Raw genomic sequence first — 23,487 nt, 5'->3', positions numbered from 1 at the left:
TCACATGCGGAGACGGGCTGCTGGCGTGTTTGTGTTGTTTACTAACAAGACTATCATGGCGGCGGCGGAGCTCAAGTCTAGTTTCTCCACCTGGAGATATTCTCACTATTTCACTTTTGTCGAGCACAAAGAAAAGAAAGTTTCTGTTAAATGTAAGTTGTGTCTTGGCGGGTCAAAGATCCTATCTACTGCCCAAACCAGTAATTCAAATCTCTTAAAACATCTGCAAAAACAACATGCTGGGACGAAGCTAGTAACTAAGACCGGCACAGACCCAGACTCATCCAACGCCACTCCACCTAAGCAACAGCGGCTGGATTTGAACCAAGGGACTGCTAGCCAGGGAAAAGTCGATAAAGCCATTGCACGGTATGTTGTAGAACACATGCAGGCTATTGCTACAGTGGAGTCACCCGCTTTCAGGGAGCTAGTTAGCATGATACCATGTCTGGGCGGCACACGGCATATGGGACGGAAAACCTTTTCCAACTACCTGGAGAAAGAATATACAAAAATGGAAAGCCAGCTAATATCGATGCAATCCAGATTGCATATAATGCATGTCAAGTTGATCAACAGATTGTATTATTCTCCAATGCAATAACAGTACTGAAATGAAGGCTATAAGGGCATTAATGGGAGCCCTTTTTTTAAGTAACTAAAAAGTTACTTTTCACAGTAACGCATTACTTTTTGGTGTAAGTAATCAGTAAAGTAACTGAGTTACTTTTGAAATGAAGTAACTAGTAATGGTAACTAGTTACTGGTTTTCAGTAACTAGCACAACACTGGTGGTAAACCCCCAAGAGAGAAAGCGTTTGAGCTCCATACTGTTTCAGAAATAATCCTTGATGTGGCTTGGAACATAATATGGCGTTTAATCACGGCAGCGTTTAGCTGAGTTTCTGCTGGTAGACAGCCTTCTCTTCACAGAGCTCACTGCTTGCATAGAGTGGCGAAGTCACGCCCATCTACTTCCGGTCCATGGGACCCCGGAAGCGGAAAATTATACATTGAAGTCAATGGAGAGAGAAAAGTTATCTTTTGATCCCGTTTGAATTGTGCCACGAATGACACATATGATGTTTGTCAATCTTAAACAATAATTTCCATGTAAAAAAAGTCACAGTTTGTCGTAAAACTGTTGAAATATAAGACTATGAAAAATACGCAACTAGAAAGACTACAAATCCCAAATCCCATTCTGGGTCGCGTAAGTGATGTCATAGGCGATAATGCTCCAAGACTGGTTGCGACTCGCAATTAAAGCAAAGAAGAAGAAGAAGATCCCATAACTGATTTATTCCCTCCAATAAATATAAGAGATTGCTCCAATAAATTCACTTTTACAAGATGCCTGTGTGCTTTGTACCAGGTTGGAATCACAAAAGTGATCATACCACTTGCTCGTTCTATCGCTTCCCGTCTGATGAAAGGACCAGTAGTCGTTGGACCAAACATATCAGGTAATATACATGTTTTGCATGGAACATAGTCAAGTTAGCTACCTAGCTAGTAGCGAGCACGTTAGTTAGCATCACATTACTTAGCCTTGTCATTTGTATTAGCCTTAACATGAAGTAAACCAAAATGTTAAACAGTAAGAGTAGTCATGATGGTAAGTATTTTGTGAAACATTTGAAGAGTAGCCTATCGCCCCCTCCACCAGGTGCTAAGGGGGTGGGAGGTAGGCTAACGACACATTAGCATCAGCGATCTTTTCAGGCAGGCAGGCAGCTTTGCATGACATTCTTCTGGACGTGTTTCATTGTGATGATAGTGAGGGTGTGAGTCAATCTGTTTGTTGGAAAGACAGTAGTTGGGTGATAATTATTCAAAGTGTTGTTACTTCAAAGTGTTGTTACTTCAAAGTGTTGTTACTGACCTTTTTCTCTTTTATTTTCTTTACCTCACCTGTAACTGCTGAGACCCTGAGGAACATGCACACTGACCTGCTCTGGCAACCTGATTTCCACTGTACGTAATAATATTTGGTTATGGTATATTATTTATATACATCAAAGGCACAATGCACCCCCCAGAGCTGCACCCCCCAGAGACACACATGTATTGAGTGTGATATTTTGCATAGGTCATGTGAAATCATCTTTACACACTAGAAAACTGTAGGAGCGGCAACTTGTTTTGAAATTGAATTTTTAATATCCGATAATAAAGTTGATCTGTTTTCTTTATTCTTCTCTCTTCCCAGCTCCATCCATCACCGTTCTCTGTTCCTGCAGGTCCTGCTTGCTAATCAATGCTCATATGTTTTTACACAATTACAAATAAAGTCAATGTATTGTATGACATGAAGTTGGGCTTCATTCTGAGTCAATAATACATTCATTCTGCCTTCAACTGCACAATGATTGTGGACTGCACCGACATCCATGTAGCTGCCCCCCAGTAAGATGAACCAAGCAAAGTTGACATACTCAACATACAGCTGTGCTCTTAAGTTTACATGAAGAATTTGTGAAATATTGGTAATAACAGGTTTAAATGATTATTAGTAATTAATTATATAATGTTCTCATTGTAGACGAGCAGATGAGAAAAGCAGAATATGCAGCTGCCATTTTCCACATGGAAAAGAGAAAGGGAGCTTAGCTGTTTTCAAACTGGTTCATGTATCACTTAGTTTACTGAACCGTGATGAATGAAATAAATTAGTGAGGTAATGGTTTACTGAAGTTACAAAGACATTAATATATGAGTAACAGGTCAGTGTAAACACAAGCTTCTGTCAATTATGGATCATTCAAACTATATACAAATATGTAATAGAGTTCTAAAACAAGTATTCGGTATATTCCTTGATAGCTTTTGGAGAAGGTTGTTTTTAAGTTTACTAAAATCTATCGTTTCAACTGTTTCACTTTATAAAAAAGGAACAGGTGAGTAGAGCATCATTGAGTTTCTTATTCTGTCAGTAAATTATCCAAATGAAATGTTTTTCAAATTGATTGTACCTTTTAATAATGACCTTACATGGTCGGCAAAGTTAAATTAACTTCAGAAAATCAAATCTGTTCTGAGTAAAAACTAATAAATGTTTAAAGATAGGAACTTGCCATCCCACTGAAAAACAGTCCGTAGAGATTTAAAGGCGTAGTTGTAGTTCAGTCCAACGTTTCATTTGGATTCATTTGACAACAGTCAACTCTTTTCATAAAGAATATATACATTTTTCAAATTCAAAGTCAACTTTATTGTCAATCTTACTCAGTTTGTGTTTATAGACAGAGAGATCAAAAAGACGTTTCCAACAATCCCAAATACAAAAACACCCCATCACACATACGAAACACAACGCATAGTCCGAGGGTGTTAAGAGTACGTTTATTTAAATGTCCTCCTCTCTACTGGCCAACACAGGGAGCATATGCTGGGTGCAGAATTTTTCCAGGAGGAGGAGATTTCCATGCCATGCAGGGTCTTTGGGGATGGGGATGATGATCGCCTCCTTCGTGGTCCACACAACAAAGTAGCAGAGACTCCGGTCTGTGATGTACAGCTGCCCTTGGACTGGTGCCAGTATGGGCGATTCTCCTTGAGAATATATGACCCACCCTCCTCACGGAGACAGAAGGATGGTAACTGGACTGCCTCCGCGATGGTCATGTTCCTCTGGCTGTGTGGACACTTCACCTCCAGCAGGGCAGATGGCTGCACAAGTCCATCGGGTGATGCTCCCAAAACACCCGACTCACTCACAAAGAGACCAGACTCGATCACTGTCACCCGATAGGCCTCCACAAAAGCCTACAGCCCTTCGGCCTCGTTTACAACCCCCCAGTTGACAGCCATGACTCCGTCCAAGTTGTACCCCCCAAGCACCCTCTTCATGAGGAACGCGCATGGAGTGGATGAAAGTCCCGACCGCAGCACAGCACCAAAATTGCTGGCTGTCAACCTGCCCCGCCTGTGTAACTGCCACTGAGGATTTGTCCGCTGTCCTACGGTGGCTGTCTGGATGGCAGCTTGCTGGTCTCTGCTCAGTCGCATTGAGGCAAGAATTGCCTCAAGCCCCCGACCCCCATGCCCCTTCACCAGCTCCGGCACGGTGACAATGGCCTGATGTTGAGGCCGCGGCTCTGGCTCAGGTGACAAAAGCCATTCCATGCCACACTGTGTGCCCCTCAGTGCAGACCTGAACCAGTCTACATCCTCAGTGGCGATGTCTCTGGCCAGTGGGTTGTATGTCTCCTCTCGCTGTTGGTAAAGTTGAGACACCGGCTGGACTACTTTTTAAGTGCCAGGCTTCCTCCACTGGCACTCAACATCTGTGGAGCTGATCTGCCACATGGCAAATATTGCCAATGCTGCAGCGTGGCTGCATTTGTACATCCCCTGTGCACAATCACAGACAGCGCTCTGCATCGCGCCATCGTCTCCCATGCAGATCTGTAAAAATAAAGTAAGTACCATTTGTTAGCATGCTATAATAGATTGAATGAGCAATAATACAAGGATGGTCCGGACCTGGGGGTGGGAGGGTTTATTTGTCCATAGTGTTGTCCTCTTGTCTGATTGTTGTTATTGTTTGTGATTGTACATTGTATTTTTCTAAATGTGTATGAATACATTTTTGAAAAACATTTGATCAACAAAACAAAAGGATTTGGTCAGGATCTAGACTCAGTGTGTAGTTTATTAATTAATCAATGCTCTCTACATTAGGCAAACACATACCGGTGTACCAGAGGGAGTCACACAGCTGTGCCTAGATAACCAAACAAATGTACAAGATAACCAAAATCCTTGAATCTACACACAGCAAATAAACTCAAATGACACAACGAGATGTAAAAGGAGATCACACATACAGTATAGTCAATATAAAACTGGCCGCTTCAATCTGAAGAGCAACTAAAACAAAACACAGGAGTGTATCTTGTTCTTGTGAACACTAATGTTATCCACAGCATACACAGAGACCACGAAGTTCTTAAGGAGAAAACTAGTTGCTAAAACAAAACACGTTAGTGTACCTTGTTAGCTAATGTTAGCTAGCTGACATTAACGTTAAACATTGCACTCATATTACTCACCGAAACCTTGTAAAGCCGGTCCCGCTGCTCTTACAGAACCGACTAACTCCCCTTTTGTGTATGTACAGCTCTCAACATGCCCAGACTTGTAGTGATTTTCACCTCGTTTTATACTTTTCGCCTCATTCTGAAAGAAACAGGTGAAATTTGCTAACGTGACGGCCGTCTTTGTGATGGTGACGCGTATTGTGCGAGACCAGAGACCTGTAGTTCACTGAGCGGTTTCACACAAAAAAATGTGTAACTTCACAGTTTTACGACACATTTAAAAAAAATGTACTTGCAAAATGTTCTTTTAAATTGACAAACATCATATGTGTCATTCGTGGCACAATTCAAACGGGATCAAAAGATAACTTTTCTCTCTCCATTGACTTCAATGTATAATTTTCCGCTTCCAGGGTCTCATGGAGGCTCCCGGAAGGGGAGGGACTTCGCCTCTCTATATGGACGCTCCAAAGGGGCGTGGCCAGCAGCAGCTCGGTTACTTGCTTATCTTTCTTACAGTGCAGATGCTTTTTCTGCTTGCTCTTGCCTCTGCTTACTTTTTATGCTGATTTTCCTATTCTTATTCTCTGAAAACTTCGAGCAGCGGCTCCTGGACATTAACTTATCACTGGGACGGTTCATCTTCGTAAATAGACGGAGGGTTTCAGCCATATTTCAACATTTTTACGACGACCTCAGTCTTACAGTAGCGTGGCCTAGCAACAGCTAAAGCCTGATAGGCTACTGCATGCTATTTAGCTTAAAGAGCCTATGACACGAGTTTCCCCCATCATCCAAACCCATCAATTTGAGTAAATATTGTCCCCTTGAAAACCGTTACTGAACTGATTTTGGATATTTGTACTTTGATAACCATTAATCTGCCCTTCAATGTTGACCATTTTCTGGATCTTCTCGGGGATTCTTCAAGTCCCGCCAAATTATGTGTGACGTCATTGCGGGCACAGCGCTCCAGCTGCACCGTTCAGGATCCCAGCATCTGCATGTAAACGCACGATGGTGCACACAGCAGCAAGCTCAGACAACGATGACAGTTTAATTTTGAACGTGTCTGAGAGCTCATATGAGGCTGAAGGATCGCTTTATGTTGTATCTGTTAGAAGTTTAGGAATTAGGTGCGTCAATATGGGCGATCATACAGTCATGTAGCCAGTGGTGGAATGGGACTAAAAATCATCCCGGGACTCTCGACCGGCCCACTTTGCTACCGCTAGTAAATTGTCAACGGGGGGAGTGGGGGATGTCAGGGGCGGCGGGTGCTGTAGATAGTAAATGTAAATATGTAAATATTTGTGTCACTGCATCCTGGTAAAATACAAATATAATGCAATGTCTGTGTCTTTGACATTAGCGCTGCTAGCCACCTGTGCCCTGTACTACGAAGCCAGTTCAACAGACCCTGGATATGTTTGAGTAACAAACAAACTAACAACAACAAACTAACAAACGAGATCTCGCTAAGCGGTCCTACGACGCTGGTTATCAACTCGGTAAATCAAGCCAGGGTTTCTCTCACCAGCTGAGAGCGCGTTCACGTCTAAGACACAAATGGATCTGACTTTAATTACATTTGACTCGAGTGTTTCGTCAACATAATGTGTTGCTTAAAATAATACTTCTGCATACAGTATGTGACACTGTACGTGTTGCACGGCCAGATACGGCTCAGCTGACTCAGATAAGGAGATATATGATATATTATGATATTATATGATCGATGATCTGATTGATGATGTAATATGAATGATAAGTGCGACACGTCGGCGTCTTCTCTGCATACGGCAGTTTAAACTGTATTTCCTTTATCCTGTAATATGACTTGAGAGATTTAAACTCCGCACACTGAGTTGATCTCTTTTCTATAGACGCCGGAGCCGGGCAGCGTCAGGTAAAAAAAGTTATTTAGCCTTCCCAAACCTGAGCCTCACGCGCCGCCTATGGGGGATGTGCTAGTGACTTATCCGACCGGCCCACTTCGGTACCGGCCCATCGGGATTCGTCCCGATGGCCAGTCCGCCACTGCACCCAGCCCACGTAAACTGTCAATGGGGGGAGCCTCGCTGCGGGGAAACGGTGGACCTAGTGTCCCGATCGGATTGGGAATAATAATCCGTGCATTTTATCCATTAATTTCCCCAACATTGTGGTGAATAAACCACACGTTTAATCCATGTTGGTGTACTACAACTACAAAAAGCATCGGTTTGTTTTCTCATCAGGAAACGCAGACCGGCACAAACAAACGATTTTTAATCATCATCCTCACGATCATTTAATCTATCATATGTTCGCCGAATTGACATGAAAGCACTAATAAATGTAGTTTCATCCACTTGAGTTTACAACTACAAAAATAAACGATTTGTTTTTATATCACATCCTACGGGAGGAAATTCAGCAGCTCTCACTACCGATTTGTAATCCTAATGTAATCATCATCTTCACCACGATCATTTATGTTTATGTTCGCCGAATTGACATGAAAGCACTGACAAATATGAATATACTGTAGTCAACTTCATTACAACGTTATTAACGTGCCTAAACTCAGTAATTCACCATTTCTACGCATGACAACACACTTTGTCCGTGTTTGGCTCTCTCGCCGCACAGTGAAGCGTTCCCGCATTGACGTCACTTCCGGCTTCCCCCAAAACTTCAAAATGAGTCGAAGGAATTTCCCCGAAATTATTGATATTTAACGGAACGGTATCGCTTTTTTCTTTTTTAAACTGACGGTTCGAGATTACTAGTAGCCCAATATTTCATTGCACAACAGTTGTTGGGATGCTGTCACAGGCTCTTTAAGCTAGTTGGTAGCAAAATGCCTCCGTTCTCTACAGATGACATCCACAAACTTATACAGAAGATGGCTGTGTTGGAAATGCAACGGTTGGAAGTTAACGTGGAAGTGAATGGACTATGTCGTGGGAATGACACCACTTTACCAGTGTTGCAAAATAATGGAAAAGGGTATGCTAACTCACAGCTAGTTAGCAGCTACAAGGATTCCAAGGAACAGGAGGGCTGTGTACCGGGTCATAAATCTACAAGTGGTAGTCCTCCCTGGAACTCTCTGGGTGCAAAGCCTAAGAGTAAATCATTTCCATGGGATTTGGGAGGACGGATAACAGGCAGAGCCCAGCACTTTGCGACCGGCTGGCCTGCATTGTTATCATCCAGGAAGAGCGCCTCTTCAACCCCTGTGGTACTGCACATTGGAACAAATGATGTTGTGAAACAACAGTCAGAAGTGCTGAAAAAAGACTTTAAATGTTTGTTGGAAACTGCCAGCTCTCTAAATGCAGAGGTGTTCATCAGTGGCCCTCTACCGCCAGTCAGAAGAGGAGTGGAGAGATTCAGCAGATTGTTTGCACTGAACACCTGGCTTTCAACTGTCTGTACTGACCATTCTGTCCATTTTATTGACAATTGTAACTTTTTCTGGGATCGCAGACATCTTTTCAAGGCAAATGGAGTTTGCCTGAACAAGTCAGGAGTGAAATTGTTTATCTCTAACATATTCAACTGCCTGCATCATCAATCTGTTCCCTCTGCCAAGGACAAGCGGCAAAAGGAATCAAAACAGGAGAAAGACACAACACATCGCACACAAAACCCTGAGGAATTATCACTGCACCCGCCTGAGGAATGTTCTATGAGACACATGGAGGAGTCTCCACTGCCCGTCACCCCCCCCCCCCCCCCTGTCAACGCCTTTGAGGATACTCTTCATTCATCCTCCAGCTCTCTCTACTCTCCGCTCACCCTTTCACCCTCGCCCACCCCCCTGGAGTTCGATGACCGCATGAAGGCGACACGCAGGGCTGGCACCGATTCCTTCCTGGAGTTCAATAACCAAACTAAGGCGATACGCAGGGCTGGCAGCATGTCCTTTACCCCCGCTCCTCAACGACGCCCACCAAAATCACTGAAGCAGAGACGCGCACCATCTCCCCCGTCTTCATCAAGAAAGCATCTGCGGTCTCCGAAGCCTGATAAGGATGTGTGTACGTACAAAATGCAACAAACTCTTACTGATATGTGCTGGGTCCAGGCTCAAGGGCGTATGGCACTCTCAACTCTTTCCAGGACATGCCGGGGCCCTGCCTGCCAGTAGTTTGCCGATATCTGTGTTGATAGGTAATAGATTAAGAGCGGTGAATCATCTTAGATACAGGAAGCGCTCAAACGTTTGTGTGAGTTTATCTAATTTAGCAGTGATTCCATGTCAGCCACAGCTTGTTACAAAAAACATGACTGATAGTGTGTTTAACAAACTTAAACTAGCTTTATTAAATGTCAGGTCTTTGGCAGGAAAAACATTTTTAATCAATGATTTTATCACTGAGCACAATCTCGATTTTATGTTTTTAACAGAAACTTGGATTGAACAAAATAACAGTGCAGCTGTTCTTATCGAATCAACACCTCCCAACTTTAGTTTTATGAGTCAGGAAAGAATGCATAAGAAAGGGGGTGGAGTTGCTATTCTGTTCAATGATTCCCTTCAATGCAGGAAGACATCTTATGGGAACTTTGATTATTTTGAATATGTGGCCCTTCAGCTGAAATGCTCCTCTCGAACTCTGTTCCTAAATATCTATAGACCACCCAAATACTGTGCAAGCTTTTTTGATGACTTTACTGAACTGCTGTCTATAGTGTGTATTGACTTTGACCGTCTAGTCATTGTTGGTGATGTTGACAACCCCCAGGACAGAGGGGCAAAATAACTGTTTTGTGTTCTTGATAGCTATGGACTGACTCAGCATGTGACGGAGCCCACGCACAATAAGGGGCACACTCTGGACTTAATTATCTCAAAGGGTCTGAATATCTCTAAGGTTGTGGTGACTGATGTTGCACTCTCTGACCATTCCTGTGTTTTCTTTGAGATCTCTATTTCTGTTCACAAAAATGTTCAAAAAGAGGTAACCACAAAGCGATATTTAACTGAAAATACTAGGGAAATATTTACTCCGAATTTTTCTTCCACACTTGCCCCTGCTAACATCTCAGTAAATGAGCTAGTAGATCATTTTAATTCAAAAATTAAAAATGTTATAGATGCCATTGCTCCAACTAAGGTAAAGGAAGTGTCTGGCAAGAAAATATCTCAATGGAGAAAGGCCATGACCGTGAGAGCTGAAAAAAGACAGTGTCGAAAAGCTGAACGTAGGTGGCGAAAAACAAATCTCCAGGTTCACTTTGAAATCTATAAAGAGAAACTTGGCCTTTATAATTTGGAATTGAAAAACGCACGACAATCGTTCTTCTCTGACATCATAACCAAAAACAAAAACAACGCACGTGCCTTGTTTGCTACCGTCGACAGACTGACTAACCCCCCAGTGTCAGTAGCCTCTGAATTTCTATCCACCAGAGCGTGCAATGATTTTGCCTCCTTTTTCACTGACAAAATTCAGAAAATCAGACAAGCAGTCAGTGCCTCTGCATCAGGTACAGCAAATGTGTTGTCTCTGTGTCCACTTAACATCAATTCAAACACCATGACACAATTCCATCAGATTAATGATAAAAACCTAGAGGACATTATACAACTTCTGAAATCCTCCTCCTGCTGCCTTGATATTATTCCAACAGGATTTTTCAAAGATGTTTTGCCTTGCATGGCCTCAGATCTACTTCATATAGTAAACAAATCTCTTCACTCAGGTATTTTTCCACAGGCCCTGAAAACTGCAGTCATTAAACCACTCTTAAAAAAGAATAATCTAGATGCTACAGTAATGAACAATTACAGGCCCATATCAAACCTCCCATTTCTAGGTAAAATCATTGAAAAAGTTGTTTTTCAACAGTTGAGTAATTTCTTGCATTTAAATAACTGTTTCGATGTGTTCCAGTCAGGGTTTCGTCCAAACCACAGCACTGAGACTGCTCTTGTAAAGGTCTTTAATGACATCCACTTAAACACAGACAGTGGCAGAACTTCAGTGCTAGTATTATTAGATCTCAGTGCTGCGTTTGACACTGTTGACCACAGCATATTACTAGACCGACTGGACAACTGGGTGGGACTTTCGGAAACAGTTCTAAATTGGTTTGAATCCTATTTAAATGACAGAAACAACTTTGTTTCTATAGGTAAATACACATCTGAGTTGACAAATATGACATGTGGGGTTCCTCAAGGCTCCATCTTGGGGCCACTTCTTTTTAACATTTACATGCTACCACTGGCTCAGATAATGAAAAACAACTAAATAAGTTATCATAGCTATGCGGATGACACACAAATGTACGTAACAATTTCACCAGGAGACTATGCTCCAATTCAAACACTGAGTAAGTGCATTGAACAAATCAATGACTGGATGTGTCAGAACTTTCTCCAATTAAACAAAGATAAAACTGAGGTAATGGTTTTTGGAGCCAAGGCAGAACGTATAAAAGTTAGCGCTGAGCTTCAGTCTGCAATGTTGAAAACAACAGATAAAGCCAGAAATCTAGGTGTAGTCATGGACTCTGACCTGAGTTACAACAGTCACATTAAAACAGTTACTAAATCAGCCTACTATCACCTAAAGAATATATCTAGGATTAAAAGACTAATGTCACAGCAGGATTTGGAAAAACTTGTCCATGCTTTTATCTTCAGTAGACTCGACTACTGCAATGGTGTCTTCACAGGTCTCACTAAAAAATATATTAGAAAGCTACAGCTGATTCAGAACACCGCTGCTCGAGTCCTCACTAACACTAAGAAAGTGGATCACATCACTCCTGTTCTGAAGTCTTTACACTGGCTTCCTGTGTGTCAAAGAATATATTTCAAAATACTGCTGCTGGTTTATAAAGCACTGAATGGTTTAGGCCCAAAATACATTTCTGACCTCCTGCTAAATTATGAACCATCCAGATCTCTCAGGTCTTCAGGGACTGGTCAGCTTTCTGTCCCCAGAGTCAGAACTAAACATGGAGAAGCAGCGTTCAGTTATTATTAGGGCCGGGACTTTAACGCGTTAATTAAGATTAATTAATTACACAAAAATTAACGCGTTAAAAAAATTAACGCATTTTAATCGCACTTATTTTTGCACCGCGGAACGTTTCACACTGGATGAGTTTCAGGCGTACCGATTATACTGGAGCACCAACTAACGTTCATGACTTCAGACAACAACAAACCACAGTGAACAACAGTGGGAAATGTTGTTTTAAAAAACGGACGGATGGAAGCGTCGATAAGAGCACGGTTGTGTGCAAATTATACAAAAAGGAATTCGCATATCACCGCAGCACATCAAGCCTCAAGTATCACCTCAATGCAAAACATATAGCGGCTAGCGTGGACGTTAGCCTCTTTTATCGCGTTCACACCAAAAAGAGCCGGTACTAAAATTAGTTCATGAGAACCTTTTTACCCCCACGAAAGTCCCTGCTAGAGAGCAGAGAGCTGCTAGAGAGCAGGGACTTTCGTACGGCTCTCTTGTGAGAAAATAGCTATATGTCTGATTGGCTGGGCGGATTGCAAACCACGCCCCGTAAAACTCCCAAAAAGTTTTGTGAAGCCGCCATTTTATTATCCTCGCATTAGCATTATTAGCATTAGCATTAGCCCAGCGCAGAAACGCAGAGAGACTAACTTATGGCAACACAAAATAAAACATGGGAGCGGTGGAGATGAGGAGGTGTCGGCGTTCTAGCGATTTACTCGGAAGCCAGTCCCCAACTCCGGGGACTTCCGGCCGGGGACTTTGGGCGGCAGTATACGCCGTGAAGTGGTTTGCGGCCTGCCAGTAAACCCAAAGCAGAAGAAGAAGAAGTGACGTCAGCGGCTTAATGTGCCTAATCCACCCCCAGGTTCAAAGAGTTCTCATGAACCTTTGTGGGAAAAGTACTGCGGTGTGACTGCGCCTAATGGTATACTAAAATCCATGTGAAAAAAATTGCTTCTCACTGTTCTCAGGTCAAATATTTATATGTGATTAAAAATGCGATTAATTTCGATTAATTAATTACAAAGCCTCTAATTAATTAGATTAATTTTTTTAATCGAGTCCCGGCCCTAGTTATTATGCTCCAAATATCTGGAACAAACTCCCAGAAACCTGCAGGTCCGCTGCAACTCTGACTACTTTTAAATCCAGGCTGAAGACTTTTCTTTTTGTCGCTGCTTTTAATTGAACTATTCATATCTTAGACTGCACTGTAACTTTTATCACTGTAACTTTTATCCATGTATTTTTTCTTTTAATGTTTATTTTATTAGCTTTTCTTTTTAATGACTGATTTTAAATGCCATTTTCTTAATGTCTTTCATTTTTTGTAAAGCACTTTGAATTGCCTTGTGTTGAAAAGTGCTATATAAATAAACTTGCCTTGCCTTGCCTTGCCTTGCCTTGCCTTGCCTTGCCTTGCCTTGCCTTGCCTTGCCTTGCCTTGAAAAGTGCTATATAAATAAACTTGCCTTGCCTTGCATTTAAAGGGCCAGACCCAGAATCAGCACTTTAGTAACGGGGCTGAAATAGAGGGGTATGAGGCATGCTACAATGGGTGATCTGTTTGGTAGCAAAACACTTCAGAGCAACCCTGTCTCCTAAAAATTACGTTCCCACAGAACTAAACTGCATTCTCAATTACGTTTAGCTAGAAACGTATTTTCTCCCACGTTACGTTCGTTATGAACGTATCTTAAATACGTTTATTTTCTACATATCTTCTAGAAACATATTTTCTCCCACGTTACGTTTCTTATGAACGTATCTTAAATACGTTTATTTTCTACATATCTTTGCCATTTATTTTCTTGCTTATAATAATGATAATAGTCATTTATAAATATAATTTTAGAGCACACATTTGAAATCAGTAGGCGAGGCTGTAATTTCGCCAGCTGTTACTCTCATGAGCGAGGCAGAAAATAATAGTTTTCTCATGCCAAAAAGCTGCTGTGTCGTTTATTGCACCTCAAACATTAAAACAAATCCAGAGTTACGTATATCTGTACTTCCTCTAAGAACAAAGGACAGTAACAGAAGATCTCTGTGGCTTCAGGCTTGATCGTCGGGATTTGGTTCCCCCAAAAGTGGGCGGGGCTGTAAAGTGACATAGATTTTACTCTCATCTATAATTCAAAACCATTCTATTTATTCTAACGTAAATTACATGCCAGTGTTTTATCTTTTTATTTTAAATCGTATAATGTCGGACTTTTTTTCCCATCTGTGAGGAAAATAAATGGGGCTGAGAGCCTCAAAATACTAAAATCTGTATTTTTGAAAATCATTTTTTCCTTCTAATTTGTTATTCTTTTCTAAATAACACACTGTTATTTACTCAACAATAACACACAATTATCCTTGTTTTTATTTATTTGTTTAATTCTATAATATTGGGCTTTTTAGCATGCTTTTTAGCCATCAATAATGTCACCGGAAACAGACGTAGGCCTATAAGGGACATTTCGAGCGATACACACTGAACAGATTACCCAAGATCCTCAGTTTGAAGCTCGTTGATTGGATGTTTTAGCCGCAATGCATGTTGGGATATGATGTTAATGCGATATGATATCCGAAAACATTTTACAAAAACACATCTGCCGTAGTTCATTATTTATAGAGCCCTGATGAGAAGACTTCTAGACAAACAGGAGAACTGCCGCCAAAACTGAATGTGACGTGGATCATAAATATATCAACAATTAAACAACATCTTGCATTTCTTTTCACAAAATACGTCTCCTTGCAGTATCAATAGTAATTCGGCTGACTTTTATATTTGATCCAATTGGTAGATAGGTTTACACCATAACGGTGCACAGCTGATAGAAAATGACTTGTAGTTTTTAAAGATATTACTGATTTTCTTTGAATATAAGAATGTAAATACTGAGTTGAGAGAATAGTCAGGGGTTTTGGGTGATGGGAGACACCTCTATGGAATCACAATTTCAATAGCTGACCATTAAATGACGGGTATACCTTTCTGTCTGTGATGTTTTACAAATCAGATATTAATGTGTAGAAGTAAAACATGAGAAACAGTATAGCAATATCCTGTAAAATTATTTAAAAACATGAATAAAACTACACATCTTCAGATGTTATACATACATAAGTGTCCTACACTAATAATACAAAGTTATTATTAGTATGCTGTGTGTACCTTGTGTGCACCGCCTAGTGGTTAAAGTACGTTATTGAATTATTTTTGTTGAATAATGTTATTAGATGAACAAAATATTAAGAGGACATACTTTCATAGGGGGAAAGTAGAAGGTCAATGATAGAAATATAGAATATAAAAAATCAAGAAGATACTGTAAGTGATCTCTACAATAAAACAGTTTAGTGCAGGATGTACAAAGATATTAATATGAGGATGTGCAAAACAGACAAACTAATTTACCTTTATTAACACATTAAATAATACTTTAGGTTAAGGTCTTCTTTCAAATAAGAAAAAAGCTTTCGGGGTATCTATCTACAGATAAATATTAAGCCTGACAAATAACTTAACGTCTAATGTATTGCTTTCCTGTAATGTTAACTATGTTGAAGCACTTATTTTAACTGATATTATACACATTAATTATACTCTTATGTACACTGAACAAAAATATAAACGCAACACTTTTGTTTTTGCTCCCATTTTTCATGAGATGAACTCAAAGATCTAAAACATTTTCTATATACACAAAATAACCATTTCTCTCAAATATTGTTCACAAATCTGAAAAGATCTGTGATAGTGAGCACTTCTCCTTTGCCGAGATAATCCATCTCACCTCACAGGTGTGGCATCAAGATGCTGATTAGACAGCATGATTATTGCACAGGTGTGCCTTAGAATGGCCACAATAAAAGGCCACTCTGAATTGTGCATTTTTGCTTTATTGGGGGGGTCCGAAAACCAGGCAGTATCTGGTGTGAGGGGTAGGGGTAGGTTTAGGGTTAGGGTAATGTTGTGAATCGAGTGGCCTGTGTTCGTCGTCTATAACATATGCCTGCCCATACCATAACCCCACCACCACCATGGGCCACTCGATTCACAACATTACCCTAACCCTAACCCTACCCCTCACACCAGATACTGCCTGGTATAGGGTTAGGGTTAGGGTTAGAAATGGTTATTTTGTGTATATAGAACATATTTTAGATCTTTGAGTTCATCTCATGAAAAATGGGAGCAAAAACAAAAGTGTTGCGTTTATATTTTTGTTCAGTGTATGTAGATAGTATAAGAAATGTGCAGAATATGACAGTTTAATGGTGGAGGTATACACACATATTGATAGATGTCTTGTAATGCACTGTTGAGGAACCTGTGACCCAAGTTTTTCATTCATTGCATAACTACACCGTAGTTGTGTATATGATATGTCAATACACCTTTGAAAATCTTGAAATCTTGAAAGGGATGTGCAAAATAGCAATTATATACAGTTTTTGATTAACTATTAGTAGAGAATAACGAGTAATGAATATGCTTTACGGATCTGCAGATACATGTTTAGTCTTCTCAAGCACCAACTATCAAATATCCCTCCTGATTGTTGGCACTTGACAATCACCTTTCCCTGAATTTTACTCAGGTGTAACTAAAGTCTGCTTTAAGGGTTGTTTATATTTCACATCATTAATCAGAATCTGCAAAGTAACTCAAATAAGTGTAGTGGAGTAAAAATACCAGGTTAACCTCTGAATTGTAGTGGAGTAGAATTACAAAGTAACAATGAGCTGTCATGTGGGTATATATTAATGCTGCCCATTATGGATACAAGCGATTTTCACCCATTTAGTAATTACATGTTTTAAATGTGTACACACCAATGTGTTTCCTGTCGCCTAAACTTCCAGGGCTGTACACAGTTTAATACTGTCAACTTCTACTTTTGGGAAAAACGAAAACGTCTTTTAAAACTACAATTCCCAGTAGAGACGTGCCATAGGGAACATGTTGCGAAACACAATAGCCATCATGTGTATTTCTGGGGGGGCGTTCGAGTCCAGTTTTTAATAGTCTGCCGTGGTTTCGTTCCATTTCAAAGAGCTTGACGCTCGGCGTAACCTTGGCGCACTGCCACTCCAACATTCAATCCCAGAGGTTGAAGATTAATCACGGGGTTTGTCAACGGGACTGTAGTCCCAAACGATAGCTGGGGATTATGGGTAGTGTAGTGTCTTCGGCCATCCTAAACTGAATTTTTTTTCGAATATCATATCGCATTACGAACACCACATCTGGCGTCACAGAGATCTTCTGTTACTGTCCTTTCTTCTTAGAGGAAGTACAGAAACACGTAACTCTGGATTTGTTTTAATGTTTGAGGTGCAATAAACGACAGCAGCTTTTTGGCATGTTACAACTATTATTTTCTGCCTCGCTCATAAGAGTAACAGCTGGCAAAATTACAACCTCGCCTCCTGATTTTAAATGTGTGCTCTAAAATGATATTTATAAATGACTATTATCATTATTATAAGCAAGACAATAAATGGCAAAGATATATAGAAATAAACGTATTTAAGATACATTCATAAGAAACGTAACGTGGGAGAAAATATGTTTCTAGAAGATATGTAGAAAATAAACGTATTTGAGATACGTTCATAACGAACGTAACGTGGGAGAAAATACGTTTCTAGCTAAACGTAATTGAGAATGCAGTTTAGTTCTGTGGGAACGTAATTTTTAGGAGACAGGGTTGTTCAGAGACATGTGAGCTGGAGCAGGTGATGGAGCTGATGGTGTCACTCCTGCTTCACCCCCCCTCTCCGTCTCTCTATCATTCCTGTTGTTCCTCTGTAACCTCCTATCTATTTCAAAGCAAAACAAAATGCCTTCAGTGGTCAGATCTCTCTGAAACAATCTTTTGTTTTTCTCGCTGACTTTAATGTAAGCAGGTTCCCGATCAGCCGAGAAGAATCCAATCAAAATGGAGGCGCAACGATCCAGGGCGCTCTCCCAATGACTGCTGCAGGCCAGGAGATTAGAGGACAGAAGGGGGGGGGGGGGGGGGGGAGACAGAGAGGTAGAGGGGGGGATTTAGAGAGCCAGAATTTCTGCCATGAAGAAGAAGCCTTTCATTCAGCGGTGCAACACTAAATCGCACATGCATTCATCACCTTCACCTCAATTTGACCCCCCCACCAACCCCCACATCCACAACTGCTCTTAGATATGAAAATGCAAATGTCCCACCCTCCCTCTTCACGTCTTTTTCAAATGATGTCTGGCATAAGGACAGCAGCAGGGAGAGGAAGGGGCGCGGCGTTTCTTCAAATCAGCCCCTCTACTGGTTGATTTATCCCCTAACTTTTCTCCCTCTGCCTCCTTCCCTTCATCCCTCCGCTGCTGACGGCTCTCCTTCCTCTCTTCTCTCTTATTTCCAAAGCTTAACTTCATTGTCTCAAGCTCCACTCTGCTTTCATCTTAAGACAAAGATTTATGTAAATCTTTGGGCCGGGCGTTAATGCGGAGCGCCGTGTGAGAAATAGCATCCCTAAATCTTGGCATTGTTGTTGGAAATGACAAGGCAGGCCCGTTAATCCTACAATGCGATCATCCAAATGTGTCATAATGCAGTGTGTAGGCAGGGGAATCTGAATATCAAAAAGACACCACGCACCTCTTATACGCCGCTTTCAGTAGTTTCAGCGCTAAGGCACCACTTCCTCTATCTCCCTCTTTCTTTCTCGTCTCTTTTAAAGGACTCACCCTGCTTGTCACATTAAAAAGAAGGGGATGAAACACATAAGTTGCTCTTAAGTTTGTGGCAGAGCACAATTCACTGTTGCATTCAACTTTCCCTTTATTGTTTCGCTTGTTTTCTCCTACATATAAAGGCTTTGATTCACTCAGATAATAACGCACTACATGTGTTATTGTCTAAGTGGCAGTGATTCTGAGAGGAACTAAATCGATGGCTTCTGCTTTGTCTCCGAGAAGTATTTATTTCAGAAACAGCAATATGAGGCTTTCTGGTGGAACAATATGCAGATTCAAAGGGAAACAAAGGGTTTAGTCAAGTCACTGTATGTATGGAGCATTTAACTGACGATTGTACTCCATTATTTAGGTTCTCAAGAGGAGGCAGTGCCGGTCCTACCTCTCATGTATGTGCAGCGCTGCATTCTGGGATCAAATCGAGCAGAGTAAGAGTCTGGTGAGGATTCATTTACTGGGGGAAATTGACAGTGAGACCGAAAGCTTGATATCCGCTTTTTTGGGAAGAGCCATGAAACAGGCTTGTCAATCAATTGGACAGGGACAGGGCTGTTGAATGATAATGGTAATAATTACCAGCCACGCAGGGACTCTCCTGATTGGCCGTGAAACCTCTGCATTAATGAAACGCAATAACCTCTCTACAAGCTGCTCTTCCTGACATTGTGACACCTCCTCATCTGACCCCATCTCTCTTTCTCCTCCAAACCCTCCCTCCTTCATTCCTCTGCAATCCAGTCGGGGAGGATCCCTGCAGGGGGATTTTGTCAGGCAGAATAGCAGCGTTGATCTTGAAGGCTTAAGACCTACTGTACCTGTCAACAGTGTGGCTTTGGTGCTGACGACCAGCGGCTTAAGTAATTTGAAGTTGCTCCTTTTTTTAATGAGGAGGGGAGGAGGCGCAGCGAGGCTGACAGCCAGTCAGGGTCTTGAAATAATTCCATACCTCTGAATAACCAGAGGTGTCTGTCTGACTTAATCCCCCCCAACACACACACACACACACACACACACACACACACACACACACACACACACACACACACACACACACACACACACACACACACACACACACACACACACACAAACCTTCAAGGTAGTGGAAATAAAAGCAGGTTGCCAGGCTAATAGAGTGGCGAAGTCCCTCCCCTTCCGGTGGACCTCCATGGGACCTTATTTCAGAAAAATGGTGTATTGAAGTCAATGGAGAGAGAAAGATTATCTTTCGATCCCGTTTGAATTGTGCCACGAATTACACATATGATGTTTGTCAATTTAAAAGATAATTTTGCAAGTCAATTTTTTTTAAATGTGTCGTAAAACTGTGAAGTAACACATTTGTTTGTGTGAAACGCTGAATGAACTACATCTCTGGTCTCGCAGAACAACACACGTCACCAAGATGACCGTCACTACTGTCTTTTCAACAAAACGATTGACTACCCTCACTATCACCACAATGAAACACGTCCAGAAGAATGTCATGCAAAGCTGCCTGCCTGCCTTCCTTTGATTCTCTCTGAACTGCCTGGTCTTTTTAATGTTTAATGTCAACCATTTGTGCAGATAGTATGAAGTAGAAAAGATCGGCGATCGCCGATGCTAGCGTTAGCATTTCTCCCCCGGGCTTAAATTGTGTATTATAGAATGATCACACCGGTGACAGTACTCTTCAAAGGGTTCACGAAATATGACTACTACTCTTACTGTTTAACATTTTGGGTTACTTAATGTTACTTCATATTAAGGCTAATAAAAAGGACAAGGCTGTAATGCTAACTAACGTGCTAGCTACTAGCTAAGTAGCTAACTTGATCCAGCCACTCCTGGTCCTTTCATCAGACGGGAAGCGAAAGAACGAGCAAGACCCATTGCTGGTATGATAACAACCTGGTACTAAGCACACAGGCATCTTGTTAAAGTTATCTTATCTTAGCCAGCGCCATATAGATAGCAGTGGCGGGCCGTGACTTTCATACCTAGGCCGTCTGACACCCCCCCCCCTCGAAAAAAAAGAGTTATTACGTCACACCGTATACTTCAGTGAAATATCAAAACGCATCAATGACAGCGACCCTCTACCACACAAAACAACACCATTTATATAAACACCTATCATGACAGGGCACCCACAGCCAAGTAACAATTACAAATGAATTAAGTCGGCACGGCGGCCCACATTGAAAATGACTTAGGCCTACCTTTGATGATCAAATCACTGAAACACAAAGTCCATCCTCCTGTCCTTTTGGATGAAGCGCGGGTCATTCAGTTGATCCTTTGCCACTCCAGTTCATCATTGTAACTCAATCTTGAAAATGACTCGGATAATAATTTCGCAACGATGTCATCACTATCACTGAAGTGAGCCATCATGAACGAACTTATGCTAATCATAAATCTATCGATCATAAATCTATCGATTAGATTTATGATTCGAAAATAATAAAAGTAGGGTAGACATGTGGATATTATCCGGCTGAACACAACGTGCATTTATCTAACAGGTTCGTTTTCCACAGACCTTATTTCAAGCTATCTTCCAAAATCCTATGGAGAAATCCCATTGCTCTTTTGTCGAGGGAATCCGAGCGAAGCTTACTTCCGGGTTTTAGGATGCGTCACTGCACCACTTGCATAGACTTCACAGCGGGCGGAACTTGTCATAAAGTACGCGAAAATAAAGACCGCCCATTTATAGGGAAGATATGATTGGTCAACAGTGTTGGGGAAGTTACTTTTAAAAAGTAGTGTTTGCTCGTTACTCGTTACTTCTTTAAAAAAGTAATCCCTTACTTTACTTAGTTACCCTGCAAGGAAAGTAACTTTTTACGTTACTCGTTACTTTTACGTTACTTTTATGTTGCTCGACTTTGGGCAGAACTCCATCTCTGTTCCTAAATGTGTAGGCTTACATAAAGTTCTACATATATGGAGGACATAACAGATATTTCTTTTGTGCTCTTTATTATAAAAAAATGCCACAGAGCACTTAACAAAACATTGGGCTATCAATATCAAATATCAATATAAAATCATAATCATTAAACAGGCTAGCCCCAAAATAGGTGCAAAGCTAGTGCAAATCATATCAATAGGCTCCTTAGGAACAACATGATAACCTCAAAATGGCTCATGTGTCTCAAAATAAAACATGCCTCATGTAAATCCAACAGAAAAAGAATAACTTCAAAATGTCTTGATATCGATGGCTTGTGTAAATAAAATAAAATGGCATAATACAGCTTGGAAGCAAAGACATTTTAGCCAAAATAAAATCAAGAACAACTTAAAGCAGGACTGGCCTCAGAATTAAAAGGCTATGTTCACTGAATATGCTCACCCTTCTTCACAGTATGATGGCAGATAAAAAAAAGAGGATATTAGGCATAGGCTTGAGCTATGTCTATAGCATGGGTGGCAGGCAACCTATTCCACATCAGTACAAAATGTGCGATTATACCTCATCAGGAGCAGTCTTTCAAAACGTTTATCTGAGAGTCTGTTTCTTCTGGGGGAAAGCACAATACCTCCCAGGCTGAACAGCCTCTCCACCGGTGCACTGGATGGTGTGGCAGTGTTGTATTTCATACGCACAGCTTTCACTCGGGGGAAACGGTTGAGGACTTCTAACTCTGAGCCTGATCTCATGTACTCAAATACCTCCGAGTCTGCGCTAATGGACATTGCGTCTTCCTCTTCCTCATCAAAAGAAAAAAAGTCATTCTCATTGGCGCTGCTGTGTGCGGCGGCTTCTCGGTTTTTATTGTTAGCCGGCTCTTCATCACGGGGTAGAGTGCGACACTCCGCGATGAGCAGCGCACGCGCCGCTTCTCTCCGCTCCGCTCCCACAATCCATCGAACTTTAAATTTCGGCAACGTCAAGGCAGCCAATAAAGCTTCACTGCTCTCCAACACTGGTGCGAATCGCGTCCTGATAGCCTAGGACAAAATTATATAGAACAAATAAGCCTAGTTTTCAGACACACGACTCACTAGAGCTCCATCAGGGGAGGCATAATGCATTTATCTTAAGAATATTTATTAAGAAATGTCCGTTAATGGATAGGCATATACATTTATATCATAGACATCGTAGGCTATATATGATGTATATGCTTAGGCTACTAACTTTAAGAATCGGCTTACCTGTACAATTACACCCGGTAGGTTTGCTGTCATCCTCGACAGTCCATTTTGGAGTGCCAGTGTCCTGGACATTAGGGTCTCCAGGGTTGGTAGAAGAGTCCCATAGTAGCAGTTGTCTTCCCCTTGCAATATATCCAGTGCTACCGTCAGGGGTTTCAAAACACTGCAGTATTCCTTTAGGAATAGATGTTCGCGCTCTGTCGGGGCTCTGATGTCCAGTCTAGTACAAAGCGTATTCAAATCTTGGGCCGGGATGTCACTGATGCGGGACAGGGCATCGTGGAAGGAATTCCACCTTGTTGATGTAGGCACAATCATTTTTTTTCCACAGATTTCATCGACAATCTCAGAGGCCAAGGTAGAGCGGCTCGCCTTTGTCCAAAGAGCAGCGCACTTTGCCGTTGCACTCCTGTACACACATTTTGAGTCACTGTTGGAGGACAGCCATTTGTCGATGTCATTGCACGAGATCAAATTGAGTGTATGCGAAGCACATCTGAAATGCGGGGGAAGAGAAAACTGTCCTTCTGTGGCCCCAAGCAACTCTTCCACATCTGTGAAAACGACA

Source organism: Gymnodraco acuticeps, unplaced genomic scaffold (genome assembly GCF_902827175.1).
Source record: "Gymnodraco acuticeps unplaced genomic scaffold, fGymAcu1.1, whole genome shotgun sequence".
Lineage (NCBI taxonomy): Eukaryota > Metazoa > Chordata > Actinopteri > Perciformes > Bathydraconidae > Gymnodraco > Gymnodraco acuticeps.
Note: the sequence above shows the minus strand (reverse complement) of the source record.